This window comes from Rhinolophus hipposideros, assembly GCF_964194185.1.
Source record: "Rhinolophus hipposideros genome assembly, chromosome: 9".
In the NCBI taxonomy this organism is placed as follows: domain Eukaryota; kingdom Metazoa; phylum Chordata; class Mammalia; order Chiroptera; family Rhinolophidae; genus Rhinolophus; species Rhinolophus hipposideros.
In genome coordinates, this window is record NC_138055.1 from 27472068 (window position 1) to 27481857 (window position 9790).

General features: G+C 39.2%; 1 protein-coding gene across 1 annotated transcript in view; it reads right to left on the reverse strand.

Moving 5' to 3' along the window:
• Positions 1-9270, reverse strand: part of DUSP16 (dual specificity phosphatase 16) — a 94749-nt gene extending 85479 nt beyond the window's left edge. Inside the window, exon 1 of the mRNA XM_081059830.1 lies at positions 9061-9270. The gene's annotated coding sequence lies outside the window, so the exon portion shown is untranslated. The remainder of the gene's footprint in view (positions 1-9060) is intronic.
• Positions 9271-9790: the final 520 nt, after the last annotated feature.

A 9790-nucleotide genomic window follows, 5' to 3' on the forward strand; every position in this document is an offset into this window, starting at 1 on the left:
ATTTCTAACGTCAGATGTATTTCTTTCAAAAAGTTGAAAATTTCTTTTATAACCAGAAAAAAAATGATGACAGTAGTAGGAGGGAAAGGAAACAAATAAAAGGCTGAAAAATATTTGTGAATTGTACTTCCTTTCATTTGATTCTGAAGGAAAATAATTGGGATGAGTACAGTCATTCCTTTTTTTCCTCTGATATAAAGAAGATTAAAAAAAATTGTGTCTTTGCAACAACATGGATGGATCTAGAGAACATTATGTTAAGCGAAATAAGCCAGAAAGAGAAAGACAAGTAGACAAGTACCATGTGATCTCACTTATATGCGGAATCTAAAGAAAAGAATAAGTGAATGAACTAATCAGAAACAGTTCTGGGGACAAAGAAGAAAAACTGAGGGTTGTTAGATGGGGAGGGGGGAGATAAGGGGAAAGGTGAGGGGATTAGAAAACAGTCGGTAACCACAAAATGGCCTCAGGGGTTTTGAAAAATAATTTGGGGAACGTAATCAATAATGTTGTAAAGATTTTGTAGGGTATCTGATGGGCACAGGTCGCATTTGGGAGACCACCTCAGGAATGATGTAGATGCTTGATCAATATACTGTACACCTGAAGCTGAACAATAATGAATGCCAACTTTAATTTTACATATATAATGTGATGGCTCGGTGCGAGGTCGGAGGGATAGTGGAAGGGGGGATGGGGAGGGGGGGTTCACAGTGTGAGGGATATAAATGATGAACGTCTAAGTATTACCTTGTCTTGTGCACCTGAAACTAATAAAAAAATTTTTTTTTTTAAACTGTAAAAAAAAAAAAAAATGGTGTCTGCTTTTGAAGGCCAGGGATTTTTAAGTGATTTTTTGATTTTCCAAGTAAATATGGGTCTCAATGCATTTAGTTTTAAAATTTGCAGTGGCTTCCTGGACTAACTGTGATAACATTCAGTAATAACATTCATGTTTATAAATGTAAACATTTACCTTTAGGAACAGTCTTTAACAAGTAACTGAACCTCTTATTCAATGTTGATTAAACAGCAAGATAGGATACTCTGACTATATAGCAAAATAATATTTTGATTAAAAAGTTCATTTAAAATTTATGTAAAGTCAATTAATGTATTGAAAAAAGGTCTAGTCCTCTTTAGGTCACTGAGTTTTAGGAATATCTGAAACCACTATAAAGAAATTAAATGGAATTTTAAAATAAACCAATATCACCATGTTAACTCAAATATACAACAATCAGCTCTTTTGTACAAGGTATATACTGAGTTTTTAACTTTCATAACAATCCTAAGAGTTAGGTATATTATGGTCTCTCCTATTTTACAGTGGAGGAAATTGAGGCTGAGAAAGTTTAAGGAGATAGCCCAAAGACACCCCATAGCTAAGAAATACACAGATTAAAACTCAAACACTGGTTTTCCCACAGGATAAACATAAATACAAAATATAAGTAATTCAAAATAACATTATAAACAATGCCAATATTTTGGAATGTACTTCTGTGGTTATTGGTCCAGCTTACTCAGATATGTGCTATAAAAGTTGGGGGTGGGGAAGGAGAGCTCTCTGAACTGGGGCAGAACAGTCAGTGAGCTACAAATTCTAGCTCTGCCACATACTGGCTATGTGACTTGAGGGACACTTAGTTTCCTCTTCTATAAAATGGTGATTAATTCCAATCATCCAGAGCTGTTGTGAGGTTCAAATGAATACCAAGTAAAGCACCAAATATAGTGCATAACCCACATGGTAAATACTCACTACATACTGATTCCTTCCTTTTTAGGAAGGCTGTATGTAGAACTGACTTCGATCTTGAACAATAGATTGAATTGGGATATTAAAAGAGAATGGGGAAACTCATTCCAGGAAGGTAAAACACACAGTCAGAGACACAGCAGAGAAAGAGTGTTTAAAATAGTTTAACTGAAGCAGAACATTTGCATTGAATAGTATATAATAAGCCTGGAAAGCAGTTTGAGGCAAGATTACATAGGGCCTCAGCCAAAGAATTTAGCTTTTACGTTGTAAGTAGCAGAGGATGGTGGAAATTTTGGGTTCTTTTTAAAATTATTCTTTACTGGCCTTATTTTCTATTATAAAGCAATACACGTGCATTGCTAAACATCTGTAAATTACAGAAAAGTGTAAAGTAGAAAACATAAATTGTCTCGTTCAATGGTTACCTTGGGGGAGAGAGAAAATATTTTTACTGCTAAATCCTTTTGGCAGTATTTTGATTCAGTTTTTCTTTTACCATGTACATTTATTTTAATACTAACAATGAAGTTTATAAATGCATGGAATACACAAAGCACAGTTATGTAACTGTGTTCTTAGGCAAGGATTTGCCTCCAAAAAGTGGAATTGCATATTTGGGATGGTCAAATAACCAGTGACAGCTCCTCAATGCTGGAAAAATGAAGTTAGAGCTACACACTTATGGGGTACAGTGTTTGCTTATCTTTATTGTATTGATATATCTTGTATTATAATTTAAACCTATAGTTGTAGTATTTTTTCCTTTTAATTTTAATATAATGAAATTATTTAATTTTTAAAAATGTTGCTACCATTACACTGTCCAAAGATAACCTCTGGGGACATTTGGTACACCTTTTTTCAGTTGAAAGATTGAACTTAGAAATGGGTGGGATAAGAATGTTATTTTGGGTGGCTTGGTTTGACCAAAACCTATTAGATCTAAGTAAGAGGATCATGGAACAAGATCGACCACACTGGCCTATTGAAACAATTCAGGCATAAGTCAGAAAGGGCCAAGACTGGTACAGTGGTAACGGACATGGAAAGAAAACGATAAATGCAATGAATAGTACAGAGGGAAAACTGAGAGGACTTGGTGATTGATGACTTATTGAGGATGAAGGGGATGAGTAATGAAAGATAATGCTAAGGTGTCACCTTTGGCAATTTATATAAGCTTCAATTTCCTCATCTTTAAAATGAAGTTAATAATTGTACCTTCCTCCTAGGGTTGTTGGGAGGATTAAATGGATGATGTCTAAAACGCTTAGCACAATAACTAGAATATATTCTCAGTGTTAGCTGTTATTGTTTGTATAGCTGTTCAATCTAGATGACTGGGTTAATAACAAAATTCTTAAAAAAGAAAGAGGAACTAGGGTGGAGGGCTGATTGAGGTGAGGGAAATGGGGTTGAGCTATATTTAAGACATGTCAAATTTAGACTTAGGGATAGTTAGTTTAAAACGTTCAGCCAGATGCCATCACTGGCAAGTGATGTTTTTGGCAAGAGATACATTCTAGGAAGACTCTGTATTCATGAGAAGCAGACATGTAGAGAGTAGATACTCACTGTAAAGTATTATCTGCACCTCTCCCACGACCTTCATTTATTAGTAGAAATTACCCTAACTAATGAGCAATCCCTACACATGTTGACTTCCTGGCTGAATGGACCCTCTGGTAGGACACATATCATAGTAGTGAAGCACCTACTTACTATTGTCTGATTTCAGAAATATGAACTCTCTAAACTTGTTTTCTTTTTTACAAAATGTAGTAGTAAAAATTTCCATCTCATAGGGTTGACGGGAGGACTAAATGAGAGTATTTAAGTGAAATCCTTTATTAAATAAAAGATACGATATAAATACCAAGTATGGCTATTAATCCTGTCTCTCTTGGAGGTTATGATTTGTATTTATATTTCTTCTCCATCCTGTACAGGCCCAAAGATGAGAAGCACTCTTTACTAACTGCTAATCCCTTCGCCCCCTTGATATTGGTCTTCAGCCTCTCCCTGTGTCTCAGTCTCTTTGGGAACTTTGTTACCCATGATGGTGTGAAATCCCAGACTGCAGGCATGATTTCTGAGGCAAGCTGGTCTGTCAGCCTATGTTTGGAGAGACCCTCTGTATTAGTTTTCTATTGCTGCTATAAATAAATTATTACAAACTTAGAGGCTGAAAACAACACAAGTTTATTATCTTATACTCCTGGAATTCAGACATCTAAAATGGGTTTCACTGGGCTAAAGTCAAGGTATCAGCAGAGCTGAGTTCCCTTCTGGATGCTCTAGGGGAAAATCCATTTTCTTGCCCTTTCCAGCTTAGAGGCTGCCACATTCCTTGGTTCATGGTCCATTCTTCCATCTTCAAAGCTAACAACAATGGGTTGAGTTCTTCTCCCACCTCTAACCCTCTCTCCGGTTCTCCTCCGCCCTTGTCTTCCCTATTAAGGACCCTTGAGATGACACTGGGCCCACCTGGCTAATCCAGAATAATCCCTCTTTATTAATGTCTGCTAATTAGCAACTTTAATTCCTTTTGCATCTTTGCTCCCCGCCCCTTGCCATGTAGCCTAACATTGACAGGTTCTGAGGATTAGAATAAAGACTTTGAGGGACCATTATTCTGCCTACCACATCTACCACAAAGGCAACTTCAGTGAGGTTTGCCCCTGCTTTGCCCCTCTGCCTTGTAAGTCCTGCCTGGTTCACCAAATGATGAACCATCAATCACAATTTGATAACTGTAATAGTCACAACTAGGAGGTATTTCATGCTGAGTTTTCTTCTGGTCTAATCCTGGTTCTTCTCCATGTTTAGAGATATATTTGCAGCCAAACACAATGAATATTAAATAACTAAAATTTAAAAAGAAATAATGATCCCAGTAAATATTCTCTCACATGGGAAAGAAAGGATTGTTATCAAGCACTAATGTTTACAAATGATGTGAATGTCCATTTCATTTCTTTTTTTTTAAGTGAAAACTTTTTATTTGTTTATTTATTTTAAGGAGGGTGCAGCCCACAGCGGCCCATGCGGGGCTCTAAACGGCAACCTTGGTGCTACCACGCTCTAACCAACTGAGCTAACTGGCCATCCCTCCGTTTCATTTCTGAGACTGAACCACCCACAATTCCACCATGATCATTACCAATTTATTTCTTTAATGGAACTTTAACAGCAGTGTTTTCATTTTAGCTCCAATTGATGATTAATGGAAAGAAGGGTATGTCTTAAGAAAAACAGGTGAAAAATATCAGGTTGAAAGCAAAGCGTGTAAATATATCAGAGACTGGAATTTTTTTCAAAGGGGTAAAAGGCCATCAGTACTATTTTAGGAGTAGCAGGAGTTCAAACACTGTAGTTAGAAACGGATAAAACCTCAATACCTTTGAATTTCACTCTGAAATTCAGTAGTCCTGTCTTCTAATTCCTTTATTTCTGAGGCATATAAATGTGCTCAAAATAAATTGGTCCAAATCCCCAGTGAAGTTAGTTTAAAATTTTTTTAATGGTTAATCCTAACTTTCTAGTAGGTAGGAGGCTAGCTTCAGCATGTGGTTGGAAGAATATCTAGCTTGAAAAACAGGAGAGGCTAGCTCTTAATTTTTTTTTTTTTTTTATGACTTTGGGCAGGACACTCAAGAGAAGGAGAGAGAGCCAACAAGTATTGAGCATGTCTTATTGTCAAACACCGTTTTTACATACATTATCCTACTTAATTCTCACTACAACCCCAGTAGGTAGGCATCGTTACCCCACATTAAAGATGAGGAAATTGAGGCTCCTTGACGTGAAGAGACTCTCCAAATCACACAGCTAAAAAGTGGCAGCACTGGGATTAGAGTCCAATTCTGCCTGACTCCAAAGTCCACACACCCTCCCTCTACCCCCCTCAACTGTTCATTCCTGAGCCCCAAGTTTGCTCATCTACAAAATAAAGGAGTTGAGTCAATCTCTGACGTCCCTCACAGCTCTCTCACTGTATGGCCTTCAGTGGCTGGGGAGAGAAGGGGGAATCCGGAACGGGTCTCGGGTACTAGGGCAGATCACCTCTCTCTTAAGTGGGAAAGCACTGGGACTTTGTGTCCTATCTATACTGTCTTGACTCCCTGACCTATGACAGGAAGCCACTATTACTGACAACACCGCAAAGGATGATGGGACTCCCAATGCCCACCACTTCCAAAAGAAACAGATCTTCTAATTCTCTTTTGTGGAGTCACCTTTTATGAATTCACATTTCCAAAAACAAATCATTAACACTTACTATTGAGAATCTTATTGTGCCCAACACTGAGTTAAACTGTACTGAGGGGCTCCACAGGCAAAGAAGTTTAAGCGATAGTGTGCATTCTCAGAACTTAAAACTAGCTAAGGGGACACAACTAACACACAGAGATAGTTTTAGAAGGCAATGTGTAATGCAGGACTGAACTGTGTAGTCTAGACAATATCTGCTACAGGAGCCCAGAGATGGGGAGATGAACATAGGCTGCAGGACTCACAGAAGGCTTTGTGAGAACTGGGGCAAAGACTATGTTCTGTACCTTGCATCTGGACTAGTCTTTCTTGGTCTTCACTGTAATTGTGAAATCCTGGTATGAACCTTTCACATAGTTCAAACATTTTCAGTTTGGAGGCTGCAGTGATGTCCCTCCTATCACGTCATCTGAATGCCACTTCATCTTTATTGGTACATAAGGGAGGGGTAAAACCCCACTGGTATGCAAACACCGTCATGGAGACTTGCTTCAAGCCATGGGAAGTTTCATGCAAAACCAGTTTCTCAATAGGGCAAATGTTGTGTAAAGGTGTAAGAAGCTTGAGAAACTAGTTAAAGGCAAAGCCTGTCACAGCAAGAACCACATTTGAATGGGGACACTTTCTTGTCTGTGTTAGTTATGGTCTGCCTCCAGCTCCTCAGCTGTGGAGACCTCCATCCTTAAGCATTCTCCAACACTTTGGCCCAGAAGCTATAGGACCTTGTCCCATGCAGCAGGAACTCCTTATCCCTCACCCCCCTCATCTGCCCACCCTCATGTGCCACTCTATTGATAAGAGACTCTAGGTCTGAAAATTTGTTTTAGATTTCTGGGTCTTTCCTCACCTTCAAGCAACAAAGTGTGTTTCCCTTTCTCCAAATTCCACCCCAAATATAATTTGAGCATATCCCAAGAGATAGTCTGGGTTGGTAAGGTAGTCTAGTAGATTAAATATTCACCACATTTACTGTGTATTCCAAAACAATGTTAGACAGGAATATCTTCCAAACTAGTTGAAGACATAAAATGAATACATAGGAAACAGCATCTGAGTGTTATCAGATGCTAAATCAATGGTAATTTGTTCAGAAAAATGAGAAATCACTAAGTACAGAAGTAATGAGGGAAAGTTTCATGGAGGCAGGGTTTAGGATAGACCTTAAACAATGGGAAGAATTTGGATAGGAGAGAAGAGAAATTATGACATTGTAGAAAAGAGAAATACCATAACCAAAGACAAGAAAAGTAGATGAGGTTTTAATGGAAAGTCAAGGTGGTCAGCCTGTCTAGAGGAAGAGTGGCACAAAAATGTGCATAGCTAGAATTAGTGGGAAATGAGATCATATGGATAAGATGAATTCATTAACAAACTTAGCAAACATTATTCAGTGCTGATTATTTGTCAAGCAATAGGTCTCTTGCACATGACAATAATAATAATGGTTTACGCCTATTACAGCTTACAATGTGCCAGGCATATATTAAGCACTTTACATATATTATCTCATTTAATTATCACTACAGACCTAGGAGGTAAGCACTGTTGTATCTCTATTTTACAGATGAAAAAGATGAAGCCCACAGAGGTTCAGGAACTTGCTCCGGGTCACATAGTTATTGAGTAGAAAAGCCTGGATCTGAACCAAGGGAGTCAGTTCAAATGTGGGTTCTGAGCACAATGCTAACCTGCCTCCACACATATTTATCTCTTTACATCTTCATAAAATTCCCTGTGAGATAGGTATTTTTAGTCCCCATTTTGCAAATGGGGATGCAAGTCTCCCAGAATCAGTAAATTGTGCAAGGTTCTGCTGAGAACAAAGCTAGGATCTGAAAGCAGGTCCACTAATTCCAAGTTCATTAAACTTCCCCTTAAAATACAGCTGCCTGGCATATGGATTTTCTAGAATGAGATCAAATTAGGGGAAACTTTAAGAGCCTGATAAGGGCAAGAAGCCTATAGCATAGGAATGGGGAAGACCTTCCGGGTTTCAAACGGATGTGACTTGATTAGTGAAGATAGGTCTAGGTCTAGCATCGGCCTAGCACAGGGAATCCAATCAGGGAAAGAGTGGACGCAGCACCAGATGATATTTGAGGTGGGCATGGGGATGGGAGGGAAGGGCAGGAACAGTGACCAGTATTTGAAGGAAAATCTGATTGTTCTTGGGGACCGAATGGCTAAGGGTAATAAAAGGAGATTAAATCAAAGCAGACTTTGCTTCTCCTCCAAATGACTTAATGGACTAGTAAGGGACTCAAAGGTTATAAGAGCAGCTGGTTTGTGGCAAAAAAATGAAGGTTGCTTTTGGACATGTTGCAATCTGCTTGGCAGAACAGTGACTGGCACATTCCAGAGGAAATGGCCAGCACACGGTCAGGGGTGTGGGATCGGAGCTCAGGTAGAGAGCAGAGGCTGTCAGTTCTATCTGACAAAGAAGCTCTGCAGGATCCCTGAAGGGGCAGACTAGTCCCATCCCAGGGAAAATAGTTTTCTCATTGTGAGAATCAGCCAGGAGTCATCAGAGAACAAAAATGCAGTGTAATAAAAGAAAGCAGGCCCAAGGGCAAGCCACAGGTCTGGACAAGTGGTTAGGGCCAAGGCAGAGATAAAAATTAAAGAGACAGAGCAGCGAGTGTGATCTCACCCATATCAAAGGAGAAATGACCACTGAATAATTTCCTGTCCTGTTTCTGGTATTTTGGGATGTTCTATTGCAGAAGTCAAACCCAGCTTAACCGTTCAGACCCTACAGTCTGAACCCTACAGAATAATCAAGAATCTTGGTAGCAGGGAACACACACTCTACATTAGGAAAGGGAGAGAATTGAAGTAATCAAAAAATACTTCTCCACTGAACTGTATATTTAAAAATCGTCACAGTGGTAAAACTCATGTATATCATACCACAGTTAAAAAAAAAAAAGGAAGACCTCTCCCCTGAAAATATAAATGTCTATGAATCCCACAAAAATCTCCAAAAGCCCATCGAACTTAGCATCTCTTGGACTTACCCCCTTTTGGTCCAAGATCTTGGTTTCCTTCCCAAGTTGATGGCTGTGCTGCTGAGGTGATAAAGGTACTTAAGGAGCCGGGGATGCCAAAGCTACCTGGCTGGCATGTCCTTTCCAATCTGGAAAGAGAATGGGATAGTCAATTGAGGCTAATGTGCAGTGGAAACTCCTCTTCTGGCCTTTCTGCTACCTCTGTCCTTTTTCCAGAACATTGAGAATGTGATCCATTGGTCATAGCCCCACCCTCTGTGACCTCTTCTGCCTGACCGAGTTAAGAATGAGACACAGAACAACTCAGCCAGTACCTGGGAGGGACTAACCTGGAGCAGGAACCTGAGAGTCCTGTGATTTCATTTCTTGCTTATTGCTCTTCACAAACATCCTTTTAAGGTTCTAGGGTACTTCTAACTGGCTTGATGGAGATCACCTCCCAGTCTATATACAATTCCTTTCCTGCACAGTATATAATTTGTTCCTAGCTCAGGGCTCCTCCATAAACCAGGGGAGTCTAAAGGGACTCTGACACTCGAAAGTAGTTAGATGGGGTTCTTCCTCATTTTACAAGTGAGGAAACGGGCCCAGGGTTGTTGAGTGACTTACCCAAGGGCATACATACACCTGGTTACTGCAGAACAAAAAGGACACACAGGCTTTCTGATCCATTCTCTAAATCTCTTTTAGCTAGACAAAGAGATTCCAGCTGAAATATTTGGAATTCTATTTTTATTTA